The sequence below is a fragment of the Stigmatopora argus genome, unplaced genomic scaffold (assembly GCF_051989625.1).
Source record: "Stigmatopora argus isolate UIUO_Sarg unplaced genomic scaffold, RoL_Sarg_1.0 HiC_scaffold_42, whole genome shotgun sequence".
Lineage (NCBI taxonomy): Eukaryota > Metazoa > Chordata > Actinopteri > Syngnathiformes > Syngnathidae > Stigmatopora > Stigmatopora argus.
In genome coordinates, this window is record NW_027520056.1 from 261,748 (window position 1) to 283,385 (window position 21,638).

The window sequence follows — 21,638 nt, forward strand, 5'->3', positions numbered from 1 at the left end:
CACTATTCCTGGGTTGATTTTAAACATTTTCGACCATTTTTGACATTTTCCCAAATTTACCGATCTTTTCCAAAACTTTCTGCGGGCTTTCAATGCACTATTCCTGGGTTGATTTTAAACATTTTCGACCATTTTTGACATTTTCCCAAATTTACCGATCTTTTCCAAAACTTTCTGCGGGCTTTCAATGCACTATTCCTGGGTTGATTTTAAACATTTTCGACCATTTTTGACATTTTCCCAAATTTACCGATCTTTTCCAAAACTTTCTGCGGGCTTTCAATGCACTATTCCTGGGTTGATTTTAAACATTTTTGACCATTTTTGACATTTTCCCAAATTTACCGATCTTTTCCAAAACTTTCTGCGGGCTTTCAATGCACTATTCCTGGGTTGATTTTAAACATTTTCGACCATTTTTGACATTTTCCCAAATTTACCGATCTTTTCCAAAACTTTCTGCGGGCTTTCAATGCACTATTCCTGGGTTGATTTTAAACATTTTCGACCATTTTTGACATTTTCCCAAATTTACCGATCTTTTCCAAAACTTTCTGCGGGCTTTCAATGCACTATTCCTGGGTTGATTTTAAACATTTTTGACCATTTTTGACATTTTCCCAAATTTACCGATCTTTTCCAAATCTTTCTGCGGGCTTTCAATGCACTATTCCTGGGTTGATTTTAAACATTTTCGACCATTTTTGACATTTTCCCAAATTTACCGATCTTTTCCAAAACTTTCTGCGGGCTTTCAATGCACTATTCCTGGGTTGATTTTAAACATTTTCGACCATTTTTGACATTTTCCCAAATTTACCGATCTTTTCCAAAACTTTCTGCGGGCTTTCAATGCACTATTCCTGGGTTGATTTTAAACATTTTCGACCATTTTTGACATTTTCCCAAATTTACCGATCTTTTCCAAAACTTTCTGCGGGCTTTCAATGCACTATTCCTGGGTTGATTTTAAACATTTTTGACCATTTTTGACATTTTCCCAAATTTACCGATCTTTTCCAAAACTTTCTGCGGGCTTTCAATGCACTATTCCTGGGTTGATTTTAAACATTTTCGACCATTTTTGACATTTTCCCAAATTTACCGATCTTTTCCAAAACTTTCTGCGGGCTTTCAATGCACTATTCCTGGGTTGATTTTAAACATTTTTGACCATTTTTGACATTTTCCCAAATTTACCGATCTTTTCCAAAACTTTCTGCGGGCTTTCAATGCACTATTCCTGGGTTGATTTTAAACATTTTCGACCATTTTTGACATTTTCCCAAATTTACCGATCTTTTCCAAAACTTTCTGCGGGCTTTCAATGCACTATTCCTGGGTTGATTTTAAACATTTTCGACCATTTTTGACATTTTCCCAAATTTACCGATCTTTTCCAAAACTTTCTGCGGGCTTTCAATGCACTATTCCTGGGTTGATTTTAAACATTTTCGACCATTTTTGACATTTTCCCAAATTTACCGATCTTTTCCAAAACTTTCTGCGGGCTTTCAATGCACTATTCCTGGGTTGATTTTAAACATTTTTGACCATTTTTGACATTTTCCCAAATTTACCGATCTTTTCCAAAACTTTCTGCGGGCTTTCAATGCACTATTCCTGGGTTGATTTTAAACATTTTCGACCATTTTTGACATTTTCCCAAATTTACCGATCTTTTCCAAAACTTTCTGCGGGCTTTCAATGCACTATTCCTGGGTTGATTTTAAACATTTTCGACCATTTTTGACATTTTCCCAAATTTACCGATCTTTTCCAAAACTTTCTGCGGGCTTTCAATGCACTATTTCTGGGTTGATTTTAACCATTTTCGACCATTTTTAACATTTTTCCAACTTTTTCCACATGTTCCAATGTACGCACTGGGCCGCTATGGAACCCGCAGAACTCTGCCACACTGTGGACATTTTTTTTTACTGCAATTAGGGTCAAATTGCCGGGTCAAAAGTGTCATTTCTTCGGGTAAATCACCCTCCTGGGCCCGGTTTTAATGTTTAAAAAGGTCAAATATTTGTATTAATTATATAATATTTGTATTTGATCGATGAGTGCTGATTTAAAACCAATTTTAGTGCATTTTGGGCACTTTTGAGAATGGTCGTATGTCGTCGTATTTGGTCGCGCCGACGTTTATGGCTGTCTTTTACCCAGGAAAATCACCTCCAGTGCCCGATATTCATGTCTGCACTTTGCCTGGGTTGACCCCAACCCAACCCCTAACTCTAACCCAAACCCAAACACATCTGTGGAGCCCTGTACGCCGCCTAGAGCTAAATAACGTTTTAAAAATTAAAAAAAAAAAAAAAAAAAATTCTACCCCTGGTAGACCCAAAAAAAATTTCTAGCGCTGGTAGACCCAGAAAAAATTTCTGCGGTCTTTCGATGCACTATTCCTGGGTTAATTTTAAACATTTTCGACCATTTTTGACATTTTCCCAAATTTACCGATCTTTTCCAAAACTTTCTGCGGGCTTTCAATGCACTATTCCTGGGTTGATTTTAAACATTTTTGACCATTTTTGACATTTTCCCAAATTTACCGATCTTTTCCAAAACTTTCTGCGGGCTTTCAATGCACTATTCCTGGGTTGATTTTAAACATTTTCGACCATTTTTGACATTTTCCCAAATTTACCGATCTTTTCCAAAACTTTCTGCGGGCTTTCAATGCACTATTTCTGGGTTGATTTTAACCATTTTCGACCATGTTTAACATTTTTCCAACTTTTTCCACATGTTCCAATGTACGCACTGGGCCGCTATGGAACCCGCAGAACTCTGCCACACTGTGGACATTTTTTTTTACTGCAATTAGGGTCAAATTGCCGGGTCAAAAGTGTCATTTCTTCGGGTAAATCACCCTCCTGGGCCCGGTTTTAATGTTTAAAAAGGTCAAATATTTGTATTAAATATATAATATTTGTATTTGATCGATGAGTGCTGATTTAAAACCAATTTTAGTGCATTTTGGGCACTTTTGAGAATGGTCGTATGTCGTCGTATTTGGTCGCGCCGACGTTTATGGCTGTCTTTTACCCAGGAAAATCACCTCCAGTGCCCGATATTCATGTCTGCACTTTGCCTGGGTTGACCCCAACCCAACCCCTAACTCTAACCCAAACCCAAACCCATCTGTGGAGCCCTGTACGCCGCCTAGAGCTAAATAACGTTTTAAAAATTAAAAAAAAAAAAAAAAAAAATTCTACCCCTGGTAGACCCAAAAAAAATTTCTAGCGCTGGTAGACCCAGAAAAAATTTCTGCGGTCTTTCGATGCACTATTCCTGGGTTAATTTTAAACATTTTCGACCATTTTTGACATTTTCCCAAATTTACCGATCTTTTCCAAAACTTTCTGCGGGCTTTCAATGCACTATTCCTGGGTTGATTTTAAACATTTTCGACCATTTTTGACATTTTCCCAAATTTACCGATCTTTTCCAAAACTTTCTGCGGGCTTTCAATGCACTATTCCTGGGTTGATTTTAAACATTTTTGACCATTTTTGACATTTTCCCAAATTTACCGATCTTTTCCAAAACTTTCTGCGGGCTTTCAATGCACTATTCCTGGGTTGATTTTAAACATTTTCGACCATTTTTGACATTTTCCCAAATTTACCGATCTTTTCCAAAACTTTCTGCGGGCTTTCAATGCACTATTCCTGGGTTGATTTTAAACATTTTTGACCATTTTTGACATTTTCCCAAATTTACCGATCTTTTCCAAAACTTTCTGCGGGCTTTCAATGCACTATTCCTGGGTTGATTTTAAACATTTTCGACCATTTTTGACATTTTCCCAAATTTACCGATCTTTTCCAAAACTTTCTGCGGGCTTTCAATGCACTATTCCTGGGTTGATTTTAAACATTTTCGACCATTTTTGACATTTTCCCAAATTTACCGATCTTTTCCAAAACTTTCTGCGGGCTTTCAATGCACTATTCCTGGGTTGATTTTAAACATTTTCGACCATTTTTGACATTTTCCCAAATTTACCGATCTTTTCCAAAACTTTCTGCGGGCTTTCAATGCACTATTCCTGGGTTGATTTTAAACATTTTTGACCATTTTTGACATTTTCCCAAATTTACCGATCTTTTCCAAAACTTTCTGCGGGCTTTCAATGCACTATTCCTGGGTTGATTTTAAACATTTTCGACCATTTTTGACATTTTCCCAAATTTACCGATCTTTTCCAAAACTTTCTGCGGGCTTTCAATGCACTATTCCTGGGTTGATTTTAAACATTTTCGACCATTTTTGACATTTTCCCAAATTTACCGATCTTTTCCAAAACTTTCTGCGGGCTTTCAATGCACTATTTCTGGGTTGATTTTAACCATTTTCGACCATTTTTAACATTTTTCCAACTTTTTCCACATGTTCCAATGTACGCACTGGGCCGCTATGGAACCCGCAGAACTCTGCCACACTGTGGACATTTTTTTTCACTGCAATTAGGGTCAAATTGCCGGGTCAAAAGTGTCATTTCTTCGGGTAAATCACCCTCCTGGGCCCGGTTTTAATGTTTAAAAAGGTCAAATATTTGTATTAAATATATAATATTTGTATTTGATCGATGAGTGCTGATTTAAAACCAATTTTAGTGCATTTTGGGCACTTTTGAGAATGGTCGTATGTCGTCGTATTTGGTCGCGCCGACGTTTATGGCTGTCTTTTACCCAGGAAAATCACCTCCAGTGCCCGATATTCATGTCTGCACTTTGCCTGGGTTGACCCCAACCCAACCCCTAACTCTAACCCAAACCCAAACCCATCTGTGGAGCCCTGTACGCCGCCTAGAGCTAAATAACGTTTTAAAAATTAAAAAAAAAAAAAAAAAATTCTACCCCTGGTAGACCCCAAAAAAATTTCTAGCGCTGGTAGACCCAGAAAAAATTTCTGCGGGCTTTCGATGCACTATTCCTGGGTTAATTTTAAACATTTTCGACCATTTTTGACATTTTCCCAAATTTACCGATCTTTTCCAAAACTTTCTGCGGGCTTTCAATGCACTATTCCTGGGTTGATTTTAAACATTTTTGACCATTTTTGACATTTTCCCAAATTTACCGATCTTTTCCAAAACTTTCTGCGGGCTTTCAATGCACTATTCCTGGGTTGATTTTAAACATTTTCGACCATTTTTGACATTTTCCCAAATTTACCGATCTTTTCCAAAACTTTCTGCGGGCTTTCAATGCACTATTTCTGGGTTGATTTTAACCATTTTCGACCATTTTTAACATTTTTCCAACTTTTTCCACATGTTCCAATGTACGCACTGGGCCGCTATGGAACCCGCAGAACTCTGCCACACTGTGGACATTTTTTTTTACTGCAATTAGGGTCAAATTGCCGGGTCAAAAGTGTCATTTCTTCGGGTAAATCACCCTCCTGGGCCCGGTTTTAATGTTTAAAAAGGTCAAATATTTGTATTAAATATATAATATTTGTATTTGATCGATGAGTGCTGATTTAAAACCAATTTTAGTGCATTTTGGGCACTTTTGAGAATGGTCGTATGTCGTCGTATTTGGTCGCGCCGACGTTTATGGCTGTCTTTTACCCAGGAAAATCACCTCCAGTGCCCGATATTCATGTCTGCACTTTGCCTGGGTTGACCCCAACCCAACCCCTAACTCTAACCCAAACCCAAACCCATCTGTGGAGCCCTGTACGCCGCCTAGAGCTAAATAACGTTTTAAAAATTAAAAAAAAAAAAAAAAAAATTCTACCCCTGGTAGACCCAAAAAAAATTTCTAGCGCTGGTAGACCCAGAAAAAATTTCTGCGGGCTTTCGATGCACTATTCCTGGGTTAATTTTAAACATTTTCGACCATTTTTGACATTTTCCCAAATTTACCGATCTTTTCCAAAACTTTCTGCGGGCTTTCAATGCACTATTCCTGGGTTGATTTTAAACATTTTCGACCATTTTTGACATTTTCCCAAATTTACCGATCTTTTCCAAAACTTTCTGCGGGCTTTCAATGCACTATTCCTGGGTTGATTTTAAACATTTTCGACCATTTTTGACATTTTCCCAAATTTACCGATCTTTTCCAAAACTTTCTGCGGGCTTTCAATGCACTATTCCTGGGTTGATTTTAAACATTTTTGACCATTTTTGACATTTTCCCAAATTTACCGATCTTTTCCAAAACTTTCTGCGGGCTTTCAATGCACTATTCCTGGGTTGATTTTAAACATTTTCGACCATTTTTGACATTTTCCCAAATTTACCGATCTTTTCCAAAACTTTCTGCGGGCTTTCAATGCACTATTCCTGGGTTGATTTTAAACATTTTCGACCATTTTTGACATTTTCCCAAATTTACCGATCTTTTCCAAAACTTTCTGCGGGCTTTCAATGCACTATTTCTGGGTTGATTTTAACCATTTTCGACCATTTTTAACATTTTTCCAACTTTTTCCACATGTTCCAATGTACGCACTGGGCCGCTATGGAACCCGCAGAACTCTGCCACACTGTGGACATTTTTTTTCACTGCAATTAGGGTCAAATTGCCGGGTCAAAAGTGTCATTTCTTCGGGTAAATCACCCTCCTGGGCCCGGTTTTAATGTTTAAAAAGGTCAAATATTTGTATTAAATATATAATATTTGTATTTGATCGATGAGTGCTGATTTAAAACCAATTTTAGTGCATTTTGGGCACTTTTGAGAATGGTCGTATGTCGTCGTATTTGGTCGCGCCGACGTTTATGGCTGTCTTTTACCCAGGAAAATCACCTCCAGTGCCCGATATTCATGTCTGCACTTTGCCTGGGTTGACCCCAACCCAACCCCTAACTCTAACCCAAACCCAAACCCAAACCCAAACCCAAACCCAAACCCAAACCCAAACCCATCTGTGGAGCCCTGTACGCCGCCTAGAGCTAAATAACGTTTTAAAAATTTAAAAAAAAAAAAAAAAAATTCTACCCCTGGTAGACCCAAAAAAAAATTCTAGCGCTGGTAGACCCAGAAAAAATTTCTGCGGGCTTTCGATGCACTATTCCTGGGTTGATTTTAAACATTTTCGACCATTTTTGACATTTTCCCAAATTTACCGATCTTTTCCAAAACTTTCTGCGGGCTTTCGATGCACTATTCCTGGGTTGATTTTAAACATTTTCGACCATTTTTGACATTTTCCCAAATTTACCGATCGTTTCCAAAACTTTCTGCGGGCTTTCGATGCACTATTCCTGGGTTGATTTTAAACATTTTCGACCATTTTTGACATTTTCCCAAATTTACCGATCGTTTCCAAAACTTTCTGCGGGCTTTCAATGCACTATTCCTGGGTTGATTTTAAACATTTTCGACCATTTTTGACATTTTCCCAAATTTACCGATCTTTTCCAAAACTTTCTGCGGGCTTTCAATGCACTATTTCTGGGTTGATTTTAACCATTTTCGACCATTTTTAACATTTTTCCAACTTTTTCCACATGTTCCAATGTACGCACTGGGCCGCTATGGAACCCGCAGAACTCTGCCACACTGTGGACATTTTTTTTTACTGCAATTAGGGTCAAATTGCCGGGTCAAAAGTGTCATTTCTTCGGGTAAATCACCCTCCTGGGCCCGGTTTTAATGTTTAAAAAGGTCAAATATTTGTATTAAATATATAATATTTGTATTTGATCGATGAGTGCTGATTTAAAACCAATTTTAGTGCATTTTGGGCACTTTTGAGAATGGTCGTATGTCGTCGTATTTGGTCGCGCCGACGTTTATGGCTGTCTTTTACCCAGGAAAATCACCTCCAGTGCCCGATATTCATGTCTGCACTTTGCCTGGGTTGACCCCAACCCAACCCCTAACTCTAACCCAAACCCAAACCCATCTGTGGAGCCCTGTACGCCGCCTAGAGCTAAATAACGTTTTAAAAATTAAAAAAAAAAAAAAAAAAATTCTACCCCTGGTAGACCCAAAAAAAATTTCTAGCGCTGGTAGACCCAGAAAAAATTTCTGCGGGCTTTCGATGCACTATTCCTGGGTTAATTTTAAACATTTTCGACCATTTTTGACATTTTCCCAAATTTACCGATCTTTTCCAAAACTTTCTGCGGGCTTTCAATGCACTATTCCTGGGTTGATTTTAAACATTTTCGACCATTTTTGACATTTTCCCAAATTTACCGATCTTTTCCAAAACTTTCTGCGGGCTTTCAATGCACTATTCCTGGGTTGATTTTAAACATTTTCGACCATTTTTGACATTTTCCCAAATTTACCGATCTTTTCCAAAACTTTCTGCGGGCTTTCAATGCACTATTCCTGGGTTGATTTTAAACATTTTTGACCATTTTTGACATTTTCCCAAATTTACCGATCTTTTCCAAAACTTTCTGCGGGCTTTCAATGCACTATTCCTGGGTTGATTTTAAACATTTTCGACCATTTTTGACATTTTCCCAAATTTACCGATCTTTTCCAAAACTTTCTGCGGGCTTTCAATGCACTATTCCTGGGTTGATTTTAAACATTTTCGACCATTTTTGACATTTTCCCAAATTTACCGATCTTTTCCAAAACTTTCTGCGGGCTTTCAATGCACTATTTCTGGGTTGATTTTAACCATTTTCGACCATTTTTAACATTTTTCCAACTTTTTCCACATGTTCCAATGTACGCACTGGGCCGCTATGGAACCCGCAGAACTCTGCCACACTGTGGACATTTTTTTTCACTGCAATTAGGGTCAAATTGCCGGGTCAAAAGTGTCATTTCTTCGGGTAAATCACCCTCCTGGGCCCGGTTTTAATGTTTAAAAAGGTCAAATATTTGTATTAAATATATAATATTTGTATTTGATCGATGAGTGCTGATTTAAAACCAATTTTAGTGCATTTTGGGCACTTTTGAGAATGGTCGTATGTCGTCGTATTTGGTCGCGCCGACGTTTATGGCTGTCTTTTACCCAGGAAAATCACCTCCAGTGCCCGATATTCATGTCTGCACTTTGCCTGGGTTGACCCCAACCCAACCCCTAACTCTAACCCAAACCCAAACCCAAACCCAAACCCAAACCCAAACCCAAACCCAAACCCAAACCCAAACCCATCTGTGGAGCCCTGTACGCCGCCTAGAGCTAAATAACGTTTTAAAAATTTAAAAAAAAAAAAAAAAATTCTACCCCTGGTAGACCCAAAAAAAAATTCTAGCGCTGGTAGACCCAGAAAAAATTTCTGCGGGCTTTCGATGCACTATTCCTGGGTTGATTTTAAACATTTTCGACCATTTTTGACATTTTCCCAAATTTACCGATCTTTTCCAAAACTTTCTGCGGGCTTTCGATGCACTATTCCTGGGTTGATTTTAAACATTTTCGACCATTTTTGACATTTTCCCAAATTTACCGATCGTTTCCAAAACTTTCTGCGGGCTTTCGATGCACTATTCCTGGGTTGATTTTAAACATTTTCGACCATTTTTGACATTTTCCCAAATTTACCGATCGTTTCCAAAACTTTCTGCGGGCTTTCGATGCACTATTCCTGGGTTGATTTTAAACATTTTCGACCATTTTTGACATTTTCCCAAATTTACCGATCTTTTCCAAAACTTTCTGCGGGCTTTCGATGCACTATTTCTGGGTTGATTTTAACCATTTTCGACCATTTTTAACATTTTTCCAACTTTTTCCACATGTTCCAATGTACGCACTGGGCCGCTATGGAACCCGCAGAACTCTGCCACACTGTGGACATTTTTTTTTACTGCAATTAGGGTCAAATTGCCGGGTCAAAAGTGTCATTTCTTCGGGTAAATCACCCTCCTGGGCCCGGTTTTAATGTTTAAAAAGGTCAAATATTTGTATTAAATATATAATATTTGTATTTGATCGATGAGTGCTGATTTAAAACCAATTTTAGTGCATTTTGGGCACTTTTGAGAATGGTCGTATGTCGTCGTATTTGGTCGCGCCGACGTTTATGGCTGTCTTTTACCCAGGAAAATCACCTCCAGTGCCCGATATTCATGTCTGCACTTTGCCTGGGTTGACCCCAACCCAACCCCTAACTCTAACCCAAACCCAAACCCATCTGTGGAGCCCTGTACGCCGCCTAGAGCTAAATAACGTTTTAAAAATTAAAAAAAAAAAAAAAACAATTCTACCCCTGGTAGACCCAAAAAAAATTTCTAGCGCTGGTAGACCCAGAAAAAATTTCTGCGGGCTTTCGATGCACTATTCCTGGGTTAATTTTAAACATTTTCGACCATTTTTGACATTTTCCCAAATTTACCGATCTTTTCCAAAACTTTCTGCGGGCTTTCAATGCACTATTCCTGGGTTGATTTTAAACATTTTCGACCATTTTTGACATTTTCCCAAATTTACCGATCTTTTCCAAAACTTTCTGCGGGCTTTCAATGCACTATTCCTGGGTTGATTTTAAACATTTTCGACCATTTTTGACATTTTCCCAAATTTACCGATCTTTTCCAAAACTTTCTGCGGGCTTTCAATGCACTATTCCTGGGTTGATTTTAAACATTTTCGACCATTTTTGACATTTTCCCAAATTTACCGATCTTTTCCAAAACTTTCTGCGGGCTTTCAATGCACTATTCCTGGGTTGATTTTAAACATTTTTGACCATTTTTGACATTTTCCCAAATTTACCGATCTTTTCCAAAACTTTCTGCGGGCTTTCAATGCACTATTCCTGGGTTGATTTTAAACATTTTCGACCATTTTTGACATTTTCCCAAATTTACCGATCTTTTCCAAAACTTTCTGCGGGCTTTCGATGCACTATTTCTGGGTTGATTTTAACCATTTTCGACCATTTTTAACATTTTTCCAACTTTTTCCACATGTTCCAATGTACGCACTGGGCCGCTATGGAACCCGCAGAACTCTGCCACACTGTGGACATTTTTTTTTACTGCAATTAGGGTCAAATTGCCGGGTCAAAAGTGTCATTTCTTCGGGTAAATCACCCTCCTGGGCCCGGTTTTAATGTTTAAAAAGGTCAAATATTTGTATTAAATATATAATATTTGTATTTGATCGATGAGTGCTGATTTAAAACCAATTTTAGTGCATTTTGGGCACTTTTGTGAATGGTCGTATGTCGTCGTATTTGGTCGCGCCGACGTTTATGGCTGTCTTTTACCCAGGAAAATCACCTCCAGTGCCCGATATTCATGTCTGCACTTTGCCTGGGTTGACCCCAACCCAACCCCTAACTCTAACCCAAACCCAAACCCAAACCCATCTGTGGAGCCCTGTACGCCGCCTAGAGCTAAATAACGTTTTAAAAATTAAAAAAAAAAAAAAAAAATTTCTACCCCTGGTAGACCCAAAAAAAATTTCTAGCGCTGGTAGACCCAGAAAAAATTTCTGCGGTCTTTCGAAGCACTATTCCTGGGTTAATTTTAAACATTTTCGACCATTTTTGACATTTTCCCAAATTTACCGATCTTTTCCAAAACTTTCTGCGGGCTTTCAATGCACTATTCCTGGGTTGATTTTAAACATTTTCGACCATTTTTGACATTTTCCCAAATTTACCGATCTTTTCCAAAACTTTCTGCGGGCTTTCAATGCACTATTCCTGGGTTGATTTTAAACATTTTCGACCATTTTTGACATTTTCCCAAATTTACCGATCTTTTCCAAAACTTTCTGCGGGCTTTCAATGCACTATTTCTGGGTTGATTTTAACCATTTTCGACCATGTTTAACATTTTTCCAACTTTTTCCACATGTTCCAATGTACGCACTGGGCCGCTATGGAACCCGCAGAACTCTGCCACACTGTGGACATTTTTTTTTACTGCAATTAGGGTCAAATTGCCGGGTCAAAAGTGTCATTTCTTCGGGTAAATCACCCTCCTGGGCCCGGTTTTAATGTTTAAAAAGGTCAAATATTTGTATTAAATATATAATATTTGTATTTGATCGATGAGTGCTGATTTAAAACCAATTTTAGTGCATTTTGGGCACTTTTGTGAATGGTCGTATGTCGTCGTATTTGGTCGCGCCGACGTTTATGGCTGTCTTTTACCCAGGAAAATCACCTCCAGTGCCCGATATTCATGTCTGCACTTTGCCTGGGTTGACCCCAACCCAACCCCTAACTCTAACCCAAACCCAAACCCAAACCCATCTGTGGAGCCCTGTACGCCGCCTAGAGCTAAATAACGTTTTAAAAATTAAAAAAAAAAAAAAAAAAAATTCTACCCCTGGTAGACCCAAAAAAAATTTCTAGCGCTGGTAGACCCAGAAAAAATTTCTGCGGTCTTTCGATGCACTATTCCTGGGTTAATTTTAAACATTTTCGACCATTTTTGACATTTTCCCAAATTTACCGATCTTTTCCAAAACTTTCTGCGGGCTTTCAATGCACTATTCCTGGGTTGATTTTAAACATTTTCGACCATTTTTGACATTTTCCCAAATTTACCGATCTTTTCCAAAACTTTCTGCGGGCTTTCAATGCACTATTCCTGGGTTGATTTTAAACATTTTCGACCATTTTTGACATTTTCCCAAATTTACCGATCTTTTCCAAAACTTTCTGCGGGCTTTCAATGCACTATTCCTGGGTTGATTTTAAACATTTTCGACCATTTTTGACATTTTCCCAAATTTACCGATCTTTTCCAAAACTTTCTGCGGGCTTTCAATGCACTATTCCTGGGTTGATTTTAAACATTTTCGACCATTTTTGACATTTTCCCAAATTTACCGATCTTTTCCAAAACTTTCTGCGGGCTTTCAATGCACTATTCCTGGGTTGATTTTAAACATTTTCGACCATTTTTGACATTTTCCCAAATTTACCGATCTTTTCCAAAACTTTCTGCGGGCTTTCAATGCACTATTCCTGGGTTGATTTTAAACATTTTTGACCATTTTTGACATTTTCCCAAATTTACCGATCTTTTCCAAAACTTTCTGCGGGCTTTCAATGCACTATTCCTGGGTTGATTTTAAACATTTTCGACCATTTTTGACATTTTCCCAAATTTACCGATCTTTTCCAAAACTTTCTGCGGGCTTTCAATGCACTATTCCTGGGTTGATTTTAAACATTTTCGACCATTTTTGACATTTTCCCAAATTTACCGATCTTTTCCAAAACTTTCTGCGGGCTTTCAATGCACTATTCCTGGGTTGATTTTAAACATTTTCGACCATTTTTGACATTTTCCCAAATTTACCGATCTTTTCCAAAACTTTCTGCGGGCTTTCAATGCACTATTCCTGGGTTGATTTTAAACATTTTTGACCATTTTTGACATTTTCCCAAATTTACCGATCTTTTCCAAAACTTTCTGCGGGCTTTCAATGCACTATTCCTGGGTTGATTTTAAACATTTTCGACCATTTTTGACATTTTCCCAAATTTACCGATCTTTTCCAAAACTTTCTGCGGGCTTTCAATGCACTATTCCTGGGTTGATTTTAAACATTTTCGACCATTTTTGACATTTTCCCAAATTTACCGATCTTTTCCAAAACTTTCTGCGGGCTTTCAATGCACTATTCCTGGGTTGATTTTAAACATTTTTGACCATTTTTGACATTTTCCCAAATTTACCGATCTTTTCCAAATCTTTCTGCGGGCTTTCAATGCACTATTCCTGGGTTGATTTTAAACATTTTCGACCATTTTTGACATTTTCCCAAATTTACCGATCTTTTCCAAAACTTTCTGCGGGCTTTCAATGCACTATTCCTGGGTTGATTTTAAACATTTTCGACCATTTTTGACATTTTCCCAAATTTACCGATCTTTTCCAAAACTTTCTGCGGGCTTTCAATGCACTATTCCTGGGTTGATTTTAAACATTTTCGACCATTTTTGACATTTTCCCAAATTTACCGATCTTTTCCAAAACTTTCTGCGGGCTTTCAATGCACTATTCCTGGGTTGATTTTAAACATTTTTGACCATTTTTGACATTTTCCCAAATTTACCGATCTTTTCCAAAACTTTCTGCGGGCTTTCAATGCACTATTCCTGGGTTGATTTTAAACATTTTCGACCATTTTTGACATTTTCCCAAATTTACCGATCTTTTCCAAAACTTTCTGCGGGCTTTCAATGCACTATTCCTGGGTTGATTTTAAACATTTTTGACCATTTTTGACATTTTCCCAAATTTACCGATCTTTTCCAAAACTTTCTGCGGGCTTTCAATGCACTATTCCTGGGTTGATTTTAAACATTTTCGACCATTTTTGACATTTTCCCAAATTTACCGATCTTTTCCAAAACTTTCTGCGGGCTTTCAATGCACTATTCCTGGGTTGATTTTAAACATTTTCGACCATTTTTGACATTTTCCCAAATTTACCGATCTTTTCCAAAACTTTCTGCGGGCTTTCAATGCACTATTCCTGGGTTGATTTTAAACATTTTCGACCATTTTTGACATTTTCCCAAATTTACCGATCTTTTCCAAAACTTTCTGCGGGCTTTCAATGCACTATTCCTGGGTTGATTTTAAACATTTTTGACCATTTTTGACATTTTCCCAAATTTACCGATCTTTTCCAAAACTTTCTGCGGGCTTTCAATGCACTATTCCTGGGTTGATTTTAAACATTTTCGACCATTTTTGACATTTTCCCAAATTTACCGATCTTTTCCAAAACTTTCTGCGGGCTTTCAATGCACTATTCCTGGGTTGATTTTAAACATTTTTGACCATTTTTGACATTTTCCCAAATTTACCGATCTTTTCCAAAACTTTCTGCGGGCTTTCAATGCACTATTCCTGGGTTGATTTTAAACATTTTCGACCATTTTTGACATTTTCCCAAATTTACCGATCTTTTCCAAAACTTTCTGCGGGCTTTCAATGCACTATTCCTGGGTTGATTTTAAACATTTTCGACCATTTTTGACATTTTCCCAAATTTACCGATCTTTTCCAAAACTTTCTGCGGGCTTTCAATGCACTATTCCTGGGTTGATTTTAAACATTTTCGACCATTTTTGACATTTTCCCAAATTTACCGATCTTTTCCAAAACTTTCTGCGGGCTTTCAATGCACTATTCCTGGGTTGATTTTAAACATTTTCGACCATTTTTGACATTTTCCCAAATTTACCGATCTTTTCCAAAACTTTCTGCGGGCTTTCAATGCACTATTCCTGGGTTGATTTTAAACATTTTTGACCATTTTTGACATTTTCCCAAATTTACCGATCTTTTCCAAAACTTTCTGCGGGCTTTCAATGCACTATTCCTGGGTTGATTTTAAACATTTTCGACCATTTTTGACATTTTCCCAAATTTACCGATCTTTTCCAAAACTTTCTGCGGGCTTTCAATGCACTATTCCTGGGTTGATTTTAAACATTTTCGACCATTTTTGACATTTTCCCAAATTTACCGATCTTTTCCAAAACTTTCTGCGGGCTTTCAATGCACTATTCCTGGGTTGATTTTAAACATTTTTGACCATTTTTGACATTTTCCCAAATTTACCGATCTTTTCCAAATCTTTCTGCGGGCTTTCAATGCACTATTCCTGGGTTGATTTTAAACATTTTCGACCATTTTTGACATTTTCCCAAATTTACCGATCTTTTCCAAAACTTTCTGCGGGCTTTCAATGCACTATTCCTGGGTTGATTTTAAACATTTTCGACCATTTTTGACATTTTCCCAAATTTACCGATCTTTTCCAAAACTTTCTGCGGGCTTTCAATGCACTATTCCTGGGTTGATTTTAAACATTTTCGACCATTTTTGACATTTTCCCAAATTTACCGATCTTTTCCAAAACTTTCTGCGGGCTTTCAATGCACTATTCCTGGGTTGATTTTAAACATTTTTGACCATTTTTGACATTTTCCCAAATTTACCGATCTTTTCCAAAACTTTCTGCGGGCTTTCAATGCACTATTCCTGGGTTGATTTTAAACATTTTCGACCATTTTTGACATTTTCCCAAATTTACCGATCTTTTCCAAAACTTTCTGCGGGCTTTCAATGCACTATTCCTGGGTTGATTTTAAACATTTTTGACCATTTTTGACATTTTCCCAAATTTACCGATCTTTTCCAAAACTTTCTGCGGGCTTTCAATGCACTATTCCTGGGTTGATTTTAAACATTTTCGACCATTTTTGACATTTTCCCAAATTTACCGATCTTTTCCAAAACTTTCTGCGGGCTTTCAATGCACTATTCCTGGGTTGATTTTAAACATTTTCGACCATTTTTGACATTTTCCCAAATTTACCGATCTTTTCCAAAACTTTCTGCGGGCTTTCAATGCACTATTCCTGGGTTGATTTTAAACATTTTCGACCATTTTTGACATTTTCCCAAATTTACCGATCTTTTCCAAAACTTTCTGCGGGCTTTCAATGCACTATTCCTGGGTTGATTTTAAACATTTTTGACCATTTTTGACATTTTCCCAAATTTACCGATCTTTTCCAAAACTTTCTGCGGGCTTTCAATGCACTATTCCTGGGTTGATTTTAAACATTTTCGACCATTTTTGACATTTTCCCAAATTTACCGATCTTTTCCAAAACTTTCTGCGGGCTTTCAATGCACTATTCCTGGGTTGATTTTAAACATTTTTGACCATTTTTGACATTTTCCCAAATTTACCGATCTTTTCCAAAACTTTCTGCGGGCTTTCAATGCACTATTTCTGGGTTGATTTTAAACATTTTCGACCATTTTTAACATTTTTCCAACTTTTTCCACATGTTCCAATGTACGCACTGGGCCGCTATGGAACCCGCAGAACTCTGCCACACTGTGGACATTTTTTTTTTACTGCAATTAGGGTCAAATTGCCGGGTCAAAAGTGTCATTTCTTCGGGTAAATCACCCTCCTGGGCCCGGTTTTAATGTTTAAAAAGGTCAAATATTTGTATTAAATATATAATATTTGTATTTGATCGATGAGTGCTGATTTAAAACCAATTTTAGTGCATTTTGGGCACTTTTGAGAATGGTCGTATGTCGTCGTATTTGGTCGCGCCGACGTTTATGGCTGTCTTTTACCCAGGAAAATCACCTCCAGTGCCCGATATTCATGTCTGCACTTTGCCTGGGTTGACCCCAACCCAACCCCTAACTCTAACCCAAACCCAAACACATCTGTGGAGCCCTGTACGCCGCCTAGAGCTAAATAACGTTTTAAAAATTAAAAAAAAAAAAAAAAAAATTCTACCCCTGGTAGACCCAAAAAAAATTTCTAGCGCTGGTAGACCCAGAAAAAATTTCTGCGGTCTTTCGATGCACTATTCCTGGGTTAATTTTAAACATTTTCGACCATTTTTGACATTTTCCCAAATTTACCGATCTTTTCCAAAACTTTTTGCGGGCTTTCAATGCACTATTCCTGGGTTGATTTTAAACATTTTCGACCATTTTTGACATTTTCCCAAATTTACCGATCTTTTCCAAAACTTTCTGCGGGCTTTCAATGCACTATTCCTGGGTTGATTTTAAACATTTTTGACCATTTTTGACATTTTCCCAAATTTACCGATCTTTTCCAAAACTTTCTGCGGGCTTTCAATGCACTATTCCTGGGTTGATTTTAAACATTTTCGACCATTTTTGACATTTTCCCAAATTTACCGATCTTTTCCAAAACTTTCTGCGGGCTTTCAATGCACTATTCCTGGGTTGATTTTAAACATTTTCGACCATTTTTGACATTTTCCCAAATTTACCGATCTTTTCCAAAACTTTCTGCGGGCTTTCAATGCACTATTCCTGGGTTGATTTTAAACATTTTCGACCATTTTTGACATTTTCCCAAATTTACCGATCTTTTCCAAAACTTTCTGCGGGCTTTCAATGCACTATTTCTGGGTTGATTTTAACCATTTTCGACCATTTTTAACATTTTTCCAACTTTTTCCACATGTTCCAATGTACGCACTGGGCCGCTATGGAACCCGCAGAACTCTGCCACACTGTGGACATTTTTTTTACTGCAATTAGGGTCAAATTGCCGGGTCAAAAGTGTCATTTCTTCGGGTAAATCACCCTCCTGGGCCCGGTTTTAATGTTTAAAAAGGTCAAATATTTGTATTAAATATATAATATTTGTATTTGATCGATGAGTGCTGATTTAAAACCAATTTTAGTGCATTTTGGGCACTTTTGAGAATGGTCGTATGTCGTCGTATTTGGTCGCGCCGACGTTTATGGCTGTCTTTTACCCAGGAAAATCACCTCCAGTGCCCGATATTCATGTCTGCACTTTGCCTGGGTTGACCCCAACCCAACCCCTAACTCTAACCCAAACCCAAACCCAAACCCATCTGTGGAGCCCTGTACGCCGCCTAGAGCTAAATAACGTTTTAAAAATTAAAAAAAAAAAAAAAAAAATTTCTACCCCTGGTAGACCCAAAAAAAATTTCTAGCGCTGGTAGACCCAGAAAAAAATTCTGCGGCCTTTCAATGCACTATTCCTGGGTTGATTTTAAACATTTTCGACCATTTTTGACATTTTCCCAAATTTACCGATCTTTTCCAAAACTTTCTGCGGGCTTTCAATGCACTATTCCTGGGTTGATTTTAAACATTTTCGACCATTTTTGACATTTTCCCAAATTTACCGATCTTTTCCAAAACTTTCTGCGGGCTTTCAATGCACTATTCCTGGGTTGATTTTAAACATTTTTGACCATTTTTGACATTTTCCCAAATTTACCGATCTTTTCCAAAACTTTCTGCGGGCTTTCAATGCACTATTCCTGGGTTGATTTTAAACATTTTCGACCATTTTTGACATTTTCCCAAATTTACCGATCTTTTCCAAAACTTTCTGCGGGCTTTCAATGCACTATTCCTGGGTTGATTTTAAACATTTTGGACCATTTTTGACATTTTCCCAAATTTACCGATCTTTTCCAAAACTTTCTGCGGGCTTTCAATGCACTATTTCTGGGTTGATTTTAACCATTTTCGACCATTTTTAACATTTTTCCAACTTTTTCCACATGTTCCAATGTACGCACTGGGCCGCTATGGAACCCGCAGAACTCTGCCACACTGTGGACATTTTTTTTTACTGCAATTAGGGTCAAATTGCCGGGTCAAAAGTGTCATTTCTTCGGGTAAATCACCCTCCTGGGCCCGGTTTTAATGTTTAAAAAGGTCAAATATTTGTATTAAATATATAATATTTGTATTTGATCGATGAGTGCTGATTTAAAACCAATTTTAGTGCATTTTGGGCACTTTTGAGAATGGTCGTATGTCGTCGTATTTGGTCGCGCCGACGTTTATGGCTGTCTTTTACCCAGGAAAATCACCTCCAGTGCCCGATATTCATGTCTGCACTTTGCCTGGGTTGACCCCAACCCAACCCCTAACTCTAACCCAAACCCAAACACATCTGTGGAGCCCTGTACGCCGCCTAGAGCTAAATAACGTTTTAAAAATTAAAAAAATAAAATAAAAAATTCTACCCCTGGTAGACCCAAAAAAAATTTCTAGCGCTGGTAGACCCAGAAAAAATTTCTGCGGTCTTTCGATGCACTATTCCTGGGTTAATTTTAAACATTTTCGACCATTTTTGACATTTTCCCAAATTTACCGATCTTTTCCAAAACTTTCTGCGGGCTTTCAATGCACTATTCCTGGGTTGATTTTAAACATTTTCGACCATTTTTGACATTTTCCCAAATTTACCGATCTTTTCCAAAACTTTCTGCGGGCTTTCAATGCACTATTCCTGGGTTGATTTTAAACATTTTTGACCATTTTTGACATTTTCCCAAATTTACCGATCTTTTCCAAAACTTTCTGCGGGCTTTCAATGCACTATTCCTGGGTTGATTTTAAACATTTTCGACCATTTTTGACATTTTCCCAAATTTACCGATCTTTTCCAAAACTTTCTGCGGGCTTTCAATGCACTATTCCTGGGTTGATTTTAAACATTTTCGACCATTTTTGACATTTTCCCAAATTTACCGATCTTTTCCAAAACTTTCTGCGGGCTTTCAATGCACTATTTCTGGGTTGATTTTAACCATTTTCGACCATTTTTAACATTTTTCCAACTTTTTCCACATGTTCCAATGTACGCACTGGGCCGCTATGGAACCCGCAGAACTCTGCCACACTGTGGACATTTTTTTTTACTGCAATTAGGGTCAAATTGCCGGGTCAAAAGTGTCATTTCTTCGGGTAAATCACCCTCCTGGGCCCGGTTTTAATGTTTAAAAAGGTCAAATATTTGTATTAAATATATAATATTTGTATTTGATCGATGAGTGCTGATTTAAAACCAATTTTAGTGCATTTTGGGCACTTTTGAGAATGGTCGTATGTCGTCGTATTTGGTCGCGCCGACGTTTATGGCTGTCTTTTACCCAGGAAAATCACCTCCAGTGCCCGATATTCATGTCTGCACTTTGCCTGGGTTGACCCCAACCCAACCCCTAACTCTAACCCAAACCCAAACACATCTGTGGAGCCCTGTACGCCGCCTAGAGCTAAATAACGTTTTAAAAATTAAAAAAAAAAAAAAAAAAATTCTACCCCTGGTAGACCCAAAAAAAATTTCTAGCGCTGGTAGACCCAGAAAAAATTTCTGCGGTCTTTCGATGCACTATTCCTGGGTTAATTTTAAACATTTTCGACCATTTTTGACATTTTCCCAAATTTACCGATCTTTTCCAAAACTTTCTGCGGGCTTTCAATGCACTATTCCTGGGTTGATTTTAAACATTTTCGACCATTTTTGACATTTTCCCAAATTTACCGATCTTTTCCAAAACTTTCTGCGGGCTTTCAATGCACTATTCCTGGGTTGATTTTAAACATTTTTGACCATTTTTGACATTTTCCCAAATTTACCGATCTTTTCCAAAACTTTCTGCGGGCTTTCAATGCACTATTCCTGGGTTGATTTTAAACATTTTCGACCATTTTTGACATTTTCCCAAATTTACCGATCTTTTCCAAAACTTTCTGCGGGCTTTCAATGCACTATTCCTGGGTTGATTTTAAACATTTTTGACCATTTTTGACATTTTCCCAAATTTACCGATCTTTTCCAAAACTTTCTGCGGGCTTTCAATGCACTATTCCTGGGTTGATTTTAAACATTTTCGACCATTTTTGACATTTTCCCAAATTTACCGATCTTTTCCAAAACTTTCTGCGGGCTTTCAATGCACTATTCCTGGGTTGATTTTAAACATTTTCGACCATTTTTGACATTTTCCCAAATTTACCGATCTTTTCCAAAACTTTCTGCGGGCTTTCAATGCACTATTTCTGGGTTGATTTTAACCATTTTCGACCATTTTTAACATTTTTCCAACTTTTTCCACATGTTCCAATGTACGCACTGGGCCGCTATGGAACCCGCAGAACTCTGCCACACTGTGGACATTTTTTTTTACTGCAATTAGGGTCAAATTGCCGGGTCAAAAGTGTCATTTCTTCGGGTAAATCACCCTCCTGGGCCCGGTTTTAATGTTTAAAAAGGTCAAATATTTGTATTAAATATATAATATTTGTATTTGATCGATGAGTGCTGATTTAAAACCAATTTTAGTGCATTTTGGGCACTTTTGAGAATGGTCGTATGTCGTCGTATTTGGTCGCGCCGACGTTTATGGCTGTCTT